The following is a 14534-nucleotide window of genomic DNA, read 5'->3' on the forward strand; positions in this document are numbered from 1 at the left end:
AAAAAACTTAAAATAGGTAAGAATGGAGGCTAATAAATAATTATAATAAGTTTCTAATATAGCATAAATAAGTAAAAAATATTCCTCAGAACATACATATCACCCCTTTTCCATTACTTTATGGCCTCGCGGAGAAAAATTAAAAATAAAGACCCCTATGGAGAAAAGAATCCTAAATAAGTATACTTATAAAATATTTAGAAGTTGATTGGTTAGTGGGTTAAGAAATTATAATCCTAAAAAAAAGTATTTGCTTAAATCAACCTGTTGAGCAACAGATTAGTAGAGAGTGTTAAAGAAACATGTGGGCCACTTAAAATACAGAAATAGTCAGCCCAATTCCGAATTTTATTGTTTGGGGGAATTTTCCGAAAACACAATTGTTTAGTGGCTATTAACTTCCTATAGCTATCATATACATAATTACTTCATATAACTACTATTCAGTTGTTATGATAGTGTATTCAGGGCAGACAAGTTGTACGCGCATGTATTCACATGTATTCGCGTCATGTATTCATGAATACAACACTAAAAAGCGCCTAAAATCAGGGCAATCCAGCTGACGCGCATGTATTCATATGTATTCACGCTGCTGTATTCATGAATACAACAGTAAAAAGCGCCTAAAATCAGGGCAGTCCAGCTGTACGCGCATGTATTCACATGTATTCGCGCCATGTATTCATGAATACAGCAGCAAAAAGCACCTAAAATCAGGGCAGTCCAGCTGTACGCGCATGTATTCACATGTATTCGCGTTGCTGTATTCATGAATACAGCTGTACGCACATGTATTCACATGTATTCCCGCCATGTATTCATGAATACAATAACGACAATCCCTTAAAAATAGGTATGTCCATCTGTCTAAGAGAGAGGAAAAACATAAATAGCGTATTTCATGCCTTATTTCATGCCTCAATGGTAGTATATACCATAAAATACTTATTTTGCTATAAAATATAAAAGGTAGCTATAGAAAATAATATTTTAAAATAATTTTGGTTTATAATAAATAGGGTGTATACAAAATGTCCTTTATTGTTAGCAGTACTAATCATAGTGGTAAAGATGACATCAAATAGCCGCTTTGAGCATCCCCTATTTAAAATAATATTCAAAATTTAAAAATCTATTCAAATTTTGTCACTTGAAATGTTTAGCCCAATTCAGGATTCTATTGTTAGAACGGTGATCATAGTGCTAAAGATGTCACCAAGCCGCTTTGAGCACTTCTATCATAGCCGGCCAGATTCATTGTTTACTTTTTCTAGTCGATATACATAGATTATATATTAATTAAACACAATTATACACGTACTCGTAACTGTTCCACGCTTGCAACTTGCTTTAATCCTTGTGATTTGGTACTTATTTGGTTCTTTTGTGTTTGCTGAATTGATTTTGAAAAAAAAATGTGTCCTTGGCCAAGGGCGAGAATAAACTACCCGAACTTGAAAAAAGGAGTAAGAAAGTATATGTTTGTGAAACCTATTACGATATTTAGGGTGATTGTAAATACTTCTTTGGGGGATAATATCTGGAGAACATAAGTAAGATAGTACTTGATATTTGATTAGGTGAAACAGTAGCTATGCATTTGTTCCAATGATTGTATGATTGTATGTTTGATTAAGAATTCTGAAATTTCTGAACTTGTTCAAACTTTGATAAGGCTGTGAAATTGGCACTGTTGAAATTACGGCCTGGTCTTTAAACACATTGAATGGTTGTCCGTATTTATAGGACATGCATCTTATACTTGGGTGTTTTCAGTCTTAGCTATGATGTCTTGGGTCCCTTTTAATACTGATCGCTTTTGTTGAAACAAAGGAAAGTCTCTTGCTTTATATTTGTTGTCAGTCTTGTATTAATATAGACCATTAGTCGTTTTTGCATTATGTATTCTGACTACATTGCTCGAATGGATTCCCTGAGGTCGAGTTCCTGTTTGCTTTTTGGTTGTGGTAATCATCAATTTGTTGCTGCTATACTCTTGTTAATTTTCATAATCATCTAACGTATTTAACTTTTGTTTTTCAATCCAAACCGTCTTTAGGTTCTGGTTTAATATATGAGAGATATCCAGCGTATTATCGTGCATTTCATGAGTCAAGTATGTATTCTGTTAAATGACATTACTTGCTTGATGCTCTATTTCTTGTATCAGCGTGCAGCATCCTTGTGTAACTAGTTTCTTTATTTAATCTTGTGCAAATGTCCTTTTGGTGCTTTCTCATTTTGGAATGCCTGACAATTGTTGAGGCTTAACTTTGAAAGTGGATTGTCAATATCTTCATTTCCTGTTTGATGAATCTCAATTTCAATTTTCAAGTGCCATGAGATCGCTAAAGATGTTATGCTTGTGATAAGCTGTTTTTGATTATTCATCAATGATTTATTTCTAGTGCTTAATTTTCGTTAGCATAGATTTCTATATTCAGGGTGATACAGTTGTTGCTTAAACGATTTCTGTTTTGAAGATAATTTTGTATACCATTTAGTTGAATTATCGTTGCACTGTAACCGAGTGAGATTTAATTGGATGCTAATTCTGTCATAGCTTACTCCTACTATTGCACCTAAAGTGGTGAAGTATCTGATTGTAGATTTGTAGTCCTAATTTTTCCTTTGAGCATTCACAGGAAGAAACGTGAGGAAAATAGTGAGGCAGTACTATATTTTCTTTGTCTCCCATATATTTGGGTTGCTCTACAAGAGAGTGGGTTGCTCGGTGAATCCTCCACTTCCAACCAAGAGCTTGTGAGTTCGAGTCACACCAAGAGCGAGGTGAGGAGTTCTTGGAGGGAGGGAGGCGAGGGTCTATCGGAAACAACCTCTCTACCCCCAGGGTAGGGGTAAGGTCTGCGTACACGCTACCTTCCCCATACCCCACTAGTGAGATTATACTGGGTTGTTGTTGTTATTTGTTCTCCCATATATTTGGGATGCGCCTTTTTTCCCCTCACTTTCTGGTGAAAAAACAAAAATTGGAGAGGGCTTAGAGATAGTTGAGAATCATAGTGCTTTAATTTTCTGTCAACATTTGAGGAGAATACCAATTAAGCTCCATGAAAACATGAATGTATCTGAACTGAAAACTCATACAATACTATATAATTAGCATTTGGAGATTCAACTTGAAAAGTTATTTTAGTACTACGTTTTTAATGGTTTTCAAGTGGATAATCTATATGAATCCAGTACTAGTGCTAGTAACTAATATATCTTTTCTGGTTTCTTTCAGAAGATTATCAAGTTTTCAACTTGCATTTATAGAGTCGATCATCCTTGTGCTGCCTTAAATCTCTTTTCCCTTATATTTTCTTCTATGCATTACTTTGAATGTTGTGCTAGCGAGGATACACACTAGAGTTTCTACTTGTACTGTTGAAACATTCGATGTACAGACTGTGTTTTCTAAATTTTCTGTTTTCCTACGCTTTGTTTCCTTTTTACCAATCTCTTGCATATCTCAGAATCATCTCCTTTATCTCTGATGATTAGCTAGTCTTTGTATCAATGTAAAGATCACTATCTGGAAACTTTTTACACACATTGCATTGATGAAATTTACTATTGGAAGGGACTTTGATAAAAATTGTCACCAGTCTTCTTCAGAAGTATAATTTCTGAATATTTTGGACTAAGGGGGTACCCATTTGATCCCACAATCTGTGAAGTAGAAAGAGCTCAAAAACTACATGGTAATGGTCTAATTGGACCTTACTTGTTCATCTAAAACAAAAGCCAAAGGCAGCATGTTTTGCTTTTTCCTGGGAATATGGTGCCTTTTAAATGCATCTTTGTCCTTTCTCAAAGTCCCCATAACACTCTGTAGAAAACTTTGAGTTGAGTTTGTCAAGTAGTTGTATATGAAAGCCATATAAAACACTTCAATATTCCAAACGTATAGGAAAAGTGCACCAACGTCTTCCCTCTCATCACCCCTACACCCAAGATAACAACAACAACAACAACAACAACAACAACAACAACCCAGTATAATCCCACTAGTGGGGTTTGGGGGTAGTGTGTACGCAGACCTTACCCCTACCCTGGGGTAGAGAGACTGTTTCCAAATGACCATCGGCATCCTTCCCTCCAAGAACTCCCCACCTTGCTCTTGGGGTGACTCGAACTCACAACCTCTTGGTTGGAAGTGGAGGGTGCTTACCATCAGAGCAACCAAGATAAGAAAGGATACATAAGAGAAATGACAAATTAAACAAATTTAGTAACATAGGCATGGGAAACCTTAGGAGTTGGCAACTATCTAAACTATCATCCAAATTTTAGTGGTCCAATTTTTTTCATTTTCCAAAGCTGACTAATGTTGATATTTAAGGTAATTTTGCAGGTAAGTTGGCTATCAATTGGGTGCCTCAATGTGAAGTCAGTGTCCCTAAAAGCAGAGTAGGACATGTCACCTACTAGGCATTGAATTGAAATTTTGTTCGATTATCCCAACATACTCACATTTTTGTTCATGTGCTTGTTTACAATTATAAGTTCTAAAATACACCATTCATGTTAAGGAAACAATTTGCCTTCTTCTGCTGTCTACCCTTGAGTAGTTACATTCTTCAACTTGCAGATTGGGTTTTTGTGTCATATGATAGAACCATCTTCTGTTTAGTGTATATCCATAGAAACTTTCTTTGCTTTTAGCATGTAGTAGTACTGTAGTATAACATTCTCATGTGCACAATTTTGTTATGTGAAGTTACTTGACATTGATCACTTATGGTACCAACTCCTTGACAATTTTTATTGTCAACATTTTCTACCTTATTATAGTTAATAAATACATGCAGATGAGGTGAATTGCTCTTTTGTTATTTTCCGCAATACTCTTTGATATAGTCCTCCAACTAGAGTCACTATTTCTGTTTGCATAAGTTTCTTCATTTTTTGTTTTTACTAACTGTGGTGTCGGGCCCGCTTGTGCGCACCTCGACTATGGAATAGGATACCTGCTACCTCCCACCAGCACAGGTGCTGGCTAGGTAACATTATCCATAAAGGTTTGGACAGATAGTAAAAATCATCTAGTATTTTTACTCCGCTGAGAAAACTAACTTCATCATTTTGTACTTGAATACATTGATTGATTGATAGTTCTTTCCATGTGGAAGTTAAAAAAATGTTTAAGATTTTAGTTCCCTTTTTTTTATTTTCATTCAGGTTATAAATAGCTTCCCACTTTTCAAGTTTTATTATGCCCAAAAACATCTAAATTCGGAGTCATGTTCAGTTGATATGGTTGATTGAGAGAATCTGGATACTGTATTCCGGATGTTAGGTTAGAAGTAACTGTCAGTTTTTGTAGTGTAGCACATGATTTAATAAAGTCATTTGAGAGTATTCAATCAGTGAGACAGGTTAGTTAAGTTATACTTTAGCATTAGTAGATCTGGAATACAAGTGTGGGAACATGGGTTATTAATGATAATGTTTTATTAGCTGGTTAAATGCAGTCTGATACATCATTAATACCCTCCCCTTCTCTCTTTTTTCCCATAGATTGTAAATGTAATAGTTATTCATTTTAAATATCATTGTCTACAATAAAGGCCTTCAAAATAAAAATATGACTTATGGTACAGCGAAGAACAGGGTGGCTAGGCACATGGGGGATTCAGATAGGGACATAAAAGGCCACATGTGGCCCTGTCTTAAGGCCAAGATATTAAAACTTGGTTGATTTACGCATATGCGCCGTATCCTTCGGTTATGACTTGCACTTGTGGTTGTGGGGTTGGATTCTGCTGCTGGATGAGGTTTGTGATCCATTGTTTGGTTGCTAGGGTGCATCACCATAACACCTTCGACCCCTATTTCGTTTTTCACTTACACATAAATTCAGCATTTAGAATCATGGGTCCGAGATTGCCATCGCAAGCTAATGGTATACAATAAGAACTGGGTTCACATTCAAAGATTTATAGTCATTTAGTATATTTTTTAATACATATATAAGGTCTCGGTAGAAGCTACTTGGTTTACGCGAATTCGTGACTTATTAGCTAGGTTCTCCCTCGAGTCCACAATCCAATTTTAAAAGCTAGTTCATGAGGTGAAGACTGTCAAAACCGTATAAGGAGATATATTCCATCAACCAATGGACATGTGGAACGTGAACAATATAACATGAAGGTTCAACATTAGAAGTATGGATAATATAATTAACATGAGCGAGCAACACCATACAAACCAAGAATATGAACGGGTCAGGCTGTGATATTCAGTTAATTGGATAAAAACTGCCCCTCATTTAATTTTCTCAATGCTCATATCAAGCTGTGCCAATGGCTTGATATCCAGGATTTCTGTGATGGGTGTCACCATCAAGCTTTTGGGTTACTGTATATGAGCCAATTTCCTAGTGCAAAATGTGACAATGGCTTTTAATACTTTAATTTATTCAGGCACTTCTTTGGGTATTATTAACCCTAATGCTCAGATCACTAACACAGTGAAATTAGTGTGGAAGTCAAACCTGGACTAAATCTGGGATCTGATGCAATTACATAATGGAGCGTTTAAGAAATCAAGGAATCCACACAATAGATCTATGAAAAATAATTAGACTCAGTGTAGTAAAATTAATTAGAGTGTGATTCAAGGTCTAACAGTCAACTTTGTTTTTTAAGATGCAAGACGCATGAAGTATTTTATGTAGAATATGCTAAACTTGCTAAGGTTTTAATATGATTATTTTTTAGACAGGTGGATCAAATATTGGATACATGGTCACCACATCTAATAATGGTAATGGAAGGTACAAGTGAAAGGAAAACGGGTTAACGTGGGTTGTATGGACTATGGACCTACCAAAAAAAAAATCATATGGTAGACACAAATCGTATAATTGAGTCCAAATTGAAGAAATCTAATAAACAACTTGTTATTCAAGATTGTCTTCTCTACGTAAGCAATCAACATATATGAACAACATCTTACACTCCTTCATGTGAAAACCCAGAATACCCCGATCAGGAAATGCTCCTTAGCCTGTCTTTCCTAGCAAGTTGCACCATTTGGTGAGTTGGTGAAAAGTTTTCCACCTTTATCTATTTAGTTTTTCTCTTGAACTAAGCTTTTGCTATGCGCAGGGTTCGGGGAAAAAACGGACCACAAGAGTCTATTATACGCAGTCTTACCTTATATTTCTGCAAGAGATTGTTGTGTGTGAAAGTTTATACTAACTCATAATTTTGATATTAGGGGGAAAGTTACATGGACAAAGTTATATTTAATGTTGTTGGCAGTCTTTCAGTTAAGGGACATTTTCTAGGTAGTGTCATGTCTTTTTTAGGACAGTCTAAAATGTCTAATAACAAAAACTAAGGCACAAAACAGTAAACTCCCATTCTGATCTTGTTTAACTAGTTTTAATCTTCTATAAATTCTCTTTTGTGGTTTGGGGGTGTGGGGGGGGGGGGTTGTGGGAGGTTGAGGGCACAAGAGAAAGGAGCTCTTTTTGTGTTGTATAAATGATTTAAATTATATATACAAACTACGTATGGGTGTTTTTACATAACAAGTGTAAATTAACATATTGTATAATATATTATTTACAATTTGTTATAGGATAGCAATGAAAGTTTATTAAATATAGTTATCGCTAATTGTATTTTAAGTAATCTTATTGTGTAATTTTGTTTTTATCCCGCTATTGCATACAATAAAAAAGTGCAATGGTTGCTAATCATAAGTTAATTTTTGCGTTGACTAACTTAATTGCAAATTGTTCGGTTTTGTACTTACATGGCAGCGGCAAAGGCAGAGTATCGGATACGGGTTCGGCCGAACCTAATAACTTTTGTTCAATCCATTTATTTGTCTTACAAAATTCATTGGATATATAAATTTTATTTAAAACTCAGTAACTTGAAAGGATTATAATTTCGAACCCATAAAGTTCAAATCTTAGTTCCGCCTCTGTTACTCGGATTTACTTTGAACCTATTAATGCGACTAAATGGTGAGCCATGTTAAACTTACGGTAAATTATTCTTCAATCATTTATGAATTGTACGGATTAGAAAGACGTCAGGATAAAAAGCAAATAGTTTCATAACGGATGTCAGAAATGGTTTTACATGGGAAACCAGACTGGCACATACTTTATATTTTACATTAAATAAAGTGCTTTTTAAGGGCTTCATTGAATTTGGAGAAGTAATAGTAATAAATTCTCCACTATATATTAATCCTAGTACTAAGTAGAAAAAGTACTACAGTAAAAAGGGAAGTCAACCACCGCGTTTTGTTATGAGTTATGTCATGGGCGACTTTCCAACCATGCTCCATGACCTCTTGGACGCACCCCGTGGCGTCCTGGCCAGCCTCCCAACGCCCGTCGCCACGGTCGGCCCCGTGGTCTCGGCAGCTCCAAGTGACAAGCGCGCATGTGCCTCTGTCGCCCCACCGATAGCCATCGCCAGCGCCCAGCCACAGGCAAAAGCCAACAGCGCCGCGCGTGCAGACCCTGATGCTAAAGACAAAGTTGCTGCCAACGGACTTGTTGCTGCTTTGTAGAAGACTAAGTCCTTTTCATTGTAAATATAGAGTAGTTTTGCTGCATTTTCTTTAAGTGTGATTTTTCAGCTTTCATAGGTCTAGTCATGTAACTTTGGTTTATTTTTTTAAGCATTATTAAGGGGGACCAAGCAATCAAAACTTTCAAGCAAGCAAACAATTCTCTGTACTGGTGTCTCTCCCCCCGACACCGTCTTGTTTTCTGTAATAGCTTTTATTCAATGCAATCAAGCTTTCTTTCATTCTCAATTCTCTTTTCTGCTCTCTTTCAATTGCTCATGACATTGGTTTTCCCGTACGGCACTGACAATCTAGTCTAGCGTACGGAGGGGACCTCAGTTGGCGGACAGCAACCGTACTGACATCGGTTGCCTAGCCTTACGTCGCCCTTCCAAGGAACTTCAGGAAGGCGCCGCGTAACAGTTGATATCAGAGCCTAGGCTCGACATCGAACGAGGGATTACATTACAATTGCCACCATTTCTGACCATGGTGAATTATGGGGATCGCATTGCGACACTTGAGGGAACGGTAGACGCATTACGGCCCATCGTGGAAATGGTGCCCGATCTAAAGACCAGCCTAGTGCAAAGGTTGGACGACCTGGACCGCAGACTCATCCAGGCCGAAGTTGACATAGAAAATATCAGTCGCGACTCTGAAGGAGACCGGCAAACAGCAACCACAGTGGCAGCTGAAATTTTTGGTAAATTTGAGGTCCTCCAGCAGGAGCGTGCCGAGGATTTAGCCAACAGGGAACAAGAGGCAGACAGGGTGACTGCCATGCAACAAACCATAGACAACTTGACAGGCCAGTTCAATGTTGTCAATGCTGCTTTACAAGGCCTACTTCGAGGAGGCGGAAACCAATTTGGGGGTGGTGTGAACCTCGCCCCCATGGCACAAAAGCTAAAAATTCCTGAGCCAAAGCCATACAGTGGAGCTCGGAATGCCAAAGAAGTGGAAAATTTCATTTTCGACATCGAGCAATACTTCGATGCCGTGGGAAGCCTAGAAGAAGCTAAGAAGGTAGCAACTGCTGCCATGTATCTTCAGGGTGATGCCAAACTCTGGTGGCGGGTGAAGTACGAAGCCATCAAGGCTGGTGAAGATGCCCTCGAGACATGGGCGGAACTGAAGGCAGCCATACGCCTACAGTTCTTCCCCGAAAATGTTGAGTACAATGCCAGGAGAAAGTTGCGGGAGCTCCGCCAGACCAAATCAGTGCGAGATTACGTGCGGGAATTCTCCGTGCTCATGCTGAACATCCGTGACATGGGGGACAAAGACAAACTCTTCACCTTCCTGGAAGGGTTGAAACCTTATGCCCGGATGGAGTTGCAGAGACAAAGGGTAGACACGTTGCCTAAGGCAATCGAAGCAGCAGAGTGCCTTGGGGATTACCAAGTGGAAGCCCGGAAGGATAGGCCTCAACCGCCTGTCCGAGGAGGATACAAAGGGGGCCAACCAAACACTGGTGGCCCTAGCAGAAGTGGAGGAGACCGGAGTGCACCCAAATCCAAGGCTCCCTCTTACGGCAGTACTAGTGCTGCATCTAACAACAATGATCGGGGGAGGAAACCCCCCTCAGGATGTCGTCATTGCGGCGGACCACATTGGAATAATGAATGTCCACATGCACAGATGAACGCCCATCAAGCTTTTGAGGATGGGACGGATGACGACGCCGATGATGCGGACCAGACCGAGCCAGTAGGTGCATTCAATGCAATTGTTGGCTCCATTTCTGAGCCCTTAGCGGGAACCAGTGCCGGTATCCGCAAGAAGAAGGACCCATGTCCAATTGCCAGGAAAGGAAATAAGAAGGCGAATTTGAGGACTCCTCCTCATCAAGAGAGGACCCTAATGTTCGTTGACATGAAGGTAAATGGCAAGCCCATTCGGGAAATGATAGAAACGGGTGCCACCCACAACTACTTAGCCTCGACTCAGGTGGAGCGTCTTGGACTAGTTGTAGGAAAGGGCAAAGGTCGTGTGAAGGCTATCAACTCACCACCTCAACCAGTGGGTGGAATAGCCAAAGAAGTACCAGTGAAGCTTGGCCCTTATGAAGGAAAGTTCAACCTGCGCGTAGTGATCATAGATGACTTTGAGTTAATAGTGGAGTTGGAATTCCTGAGACAGACCAATACCATGCCCGCACCGTATGCAGACATGCTACTGATGATGGGGGCAAATGGGGCCAAGCCCTGCATTATTCCGTGCATTCCCATGAAGATAGCAGCCGAGAACATCTCGGCCTTGCAGTTGAAGAAGGGGGTAAAAAGACATGAACCCACGTTCCTGGCTACCCTCTGCATGGAAGATATAGAACGCTCCTCGGGTCCCATTCCTGCACCCGTGAAGGAGTTACTTCTGGAATTTGAAGACATCATGCCACAAGACATGCCAAAGCGTCTTCCGCCTAGGCGAACTGTGGACCATGAGATTGAGTTGGTGCCGGGTGCGAAGCCACCTGCCCGGGCGCCATACAGAATGTCACAACCCGAACTCACCGAGCTTCGGAGACAATTGACGGAAATGCTAGACACAGGGATCATTGTGCCCTCCAAGTCCCCATACGGGTCCCCTGTGCTATTCCAAAAGAAACATGATGGTAGTTTACGACTCTGCGTGGATTACCGGGCTCTAAACAAAATCACCGTGAAAAACAAGTACCCTATTCCGCTAATGGCAGACTTGTTTGATAGACTGGGTGGTGCGACGGTATTCACCAAAATAGACCTGAGGACAGGTTATTGGCAAGTTCGGATTGCAGATGGTGATGAGCACAAGACGACCTGTGTGACAAGATATGGGTCGTACGACTTCCTGGTTATGCCCTTTGGCTTGACTAACGCGCCAGCCACATTTTACACATTGATGAACCATGTCTTCCGAGAATACATTGATGAATTCGCCGTGTATATTATTGGCCTCAAATGGTCGATGATGTCGCTCAGTATGTGAAGACTTGTCTAGTATGCCAGAAAGATAAGTCAGACCGCTTGACGCAGGCAGGGCTCTTGGAACCACTAACTGTACCAAAAAGACCTTGGGAAAGCGTTTCCCTGGACTTCATCACCGGATTGCCCAAGGTCGGAGATCTCACAACTATCTTGGTTGTGGTGGATCGGTTTTCCAAGTACGCTACCTTTATAGCAGCCCCACAATATATATCAGCAGAAGATACAGCTCGACTATTCTTCTCTCATGTCGTCAAATATTGGGGCTTACCTAAAGACATTGTTAGTGATCGCGACTCACGCTTCACTAGCAATTTTTGGACCCAACTCTTTAAGTGCCTCGGGTCAAAATTGAGTCATAGCTCAAGTTTTCATCCGCAATCTGATGGCCAGACGGAGCGATTCAATGGCATGCTAGAGGAATATCTCCGGCACTTTTGTGACCAGATCGCAGAAGAATTGGGTGAAGCTTCTAGATGCTGCTCAACTGTGTTTCAATTCACAAAAGAGCTCAAGTACCAACAAAAGCGCTTTTGAAATTATTACCGGACAGCAACCGCTACTCCCACACACAGTGAACGCACCAAACATGTCAAAATCTCCTCGGGCTGCTAGCTTCTCAAAAGAATGGAAGCAAAATTTGGAGATAGTGCGGAGCTATCTTGTCAAAGCCCAAAAGCGGATGAAGAGGCATGCTGATCAGAATCGCCGCTTTGTGGAATACCAAGTGGGTGACAAAGTGATGGTCAAAATCCTAAAGCGGTACTTGTTTGCAGGGGTCCATGACCCTCGCCTATTGCAAAAATATATTGGACCCTTGTCCATTGAAAGGCACATTGGGAAAGTTGCATACCGGGTGGATACCCCAGCTTGGTGGAAAATCCATCTTGTTTTCCATGTCAGTCTCCTGAAACCTTTTCGGGAAGATATGGAGGATCCTTCACGAAGCCAACTCACAATACCAAGTATTCGAGGCCCCAATTCAACCGGGAAAAGGCGTGCTGAAGCTATTCTTGATGATCGAGTGATTCACGCCTCAAGAAAAGATCACCAGGAGTTCTTGGTGAAATGGCAGGGATGTGATGCAGAGGAGAATACTTGGGAGAGGGGAACAAACCTCAAAGCCTACAAGAGCCTGATTGATGATTACCTTGCAAGGAAGGCGCCGAGGACGTCGCCAACTCAGGTGGGGGAGAATGTCATGGGCGGCTTTCCAACCATGCCCCATGACCCCTTGGACGCACCCCGTGGCGTCCTGGCCAGCCTCCCAACGCCCATCGCCACGGTCGTCCCCGTGGTCTCGGCAGCTCCATGATGTCTTCAAATTCGCCCCACCGATAGCCATCGCCAGCGCCCAGCCACAGGCAAAAGCCAACAGCGCCGCGCGCGCAGACCCTGATGCTAAAGACAAAGTTGCTGCCAACGGACTTGTTGCTGCTTTGTAGAAGACTAAGTCCTTTTCATTGTAAATATAGAGTAGTTTTGCTGCATTTTCTTTAAGTGTGATTTTCCAGCTTTCATAGGTCTAGTCATGTAACTTTGGTTTATTTTTTTAAGCATTATTAAGGGGGACCAAGCAATCAAAACTTTCAAGCAAGCAAACAATTCTCTGTACTGGTGTCTCTCCTCCCCGACACCATCTTGTTTTCTGTAATAGCTTTCATTCAATGCAATCAAGCTTTCTTTCATTCTCAATTCTCTTTTCTGCTCTCTTTCAATTGCTCATGATATTGGTTTTCCCGTACGGCACTGACAATCTAGTCTAGCGTACGGAGGGGACCTCAGTTGGCGGACAGCAACCGTACTGACATCGGTTGCCTAGCCTTACGTCGCCCTTCCAAGGAACTTCAGGAAGGCGCCGCGTAACAGTTACCGTGTTTATGGGTCTTAGCAAAATCCAATCTGATGATTATGACCTTCGTCCCTTTTTTATAGAAGGCCACTTGATTTTAAATGGGGTTTAGTTTGTATACTACTCCCGCCGTTTTAATTTATGTAACTTATTTGATTGGACATAAAACTTAAGAAAAAATAAAAGATTTTTGAACTTGTGATTTAAAATGAGGCACATATATTTTGTGTGGTTATAAATCATTGCATAAATATAAATTATCTCCAAATATAGAAAATAATCATTCTTTTTGGCACGAACTAAAAAGGAAATAAGTTCACATAAATGAAAACAAAGGGAGTATAATATTAATTACTTCCTCCGTTCCTTTTAAAGTATTTGTTTTTATGTTTAGTCACACTTATAACTTGTCTGTCCAAGATTCTAAAATCAACTTATTTTGAAAACTAATTTTTTTAAAAGTACTTTTTAAGAAAATATTTTTTGTAAGTAATAGTTTGTGTTTGGCTATTTACTTTGTGAAAAATACTTCTGAGTAACGTTCAGCGAAACTTTTAAAAAGTACTTCTAAGTGTAATTTTTTTCTTAAGTATGCTTTTTAAAAAAAATACTTTTGAAGTTAAATTACTTTTTTCTGCTTCTCAAAAACTGTTTTTGCTTCTACTTAAAGTATTTTTTTTTCCTTCCAAAAGCTTAGCTAAATACCTTAACTTTGGGGGAAAAGTACTTTGGGCCCAAGAAAGCTTGGCGAGATAAGCTATTATTAAGAAACTATATTAATAATATTAATTATAAGGGAATTTGACAAAATTATCTTTTATTACTTCTTTAAACGTGGAAAGATTATTAGATCAAGGGTAAATTTGAAAAAGAATAATAATGCCTTTTTAATTTTCTAAAATAATACTTATTTTGAATTACATTTAAAGAGCTAAAAAGATACTTAAAATGAACTGGAAGGAGAAATATTTCTGTATACGGTCGAAATCGGGCATGTCCGATTTCATAGGCACGAGGAGCTGCCTCGAGAGTAAGCTCGTAATAGACCAGATTCGAGCTTAATGGCAGAGTATGGAGAATGAAGATCGAAGTGCTCGCTGAAGATCGAGACCGAACATGACCGACTTCGAGTAAGGCATAATAACGGAATGGCGAGATATTAGCAA

The 14534-nt window shown here is 39.8% G+C and overlaps 1 long non-coding RNA gene across 1 annotated transcript; it reads left to right on the forward strand.

Annotated features, from left to right (window-relative positions):
- Positions 1 to 1823: 1823 nt before the first annotated feature.
- LOC142171588 (uncharacterized) lies at positions 1824 to 5601 on the forward strand. Its single transcript, XR_012701334.1, has 3 exons — positions 1824 to 1970; positions 2063 to 2119; positions 4364 to 5601. It is a non-coding gene; the product is annotated as an uncharacterized LOC142171588 (long non-coding RNA).
- Positions 5602 to 14534: the final 8933 nt, after the last annotated feature.

The sequence above is a fragment of the Nicotiana tabacum genome, chromosome 17 (genome assembly GCF_000715075.1).
Source record: "Nicotiana tabacum cultivar K326 chromosome 17, ASM71507v2, whole genome shotgun sequence".
Lineage (NCBI taxonomy): Eukaryota > Viridiplantae > Streptophyta > Magnoliopsida > Solanales > Solanaceae > Nicotiana > Nicotiana tabacum.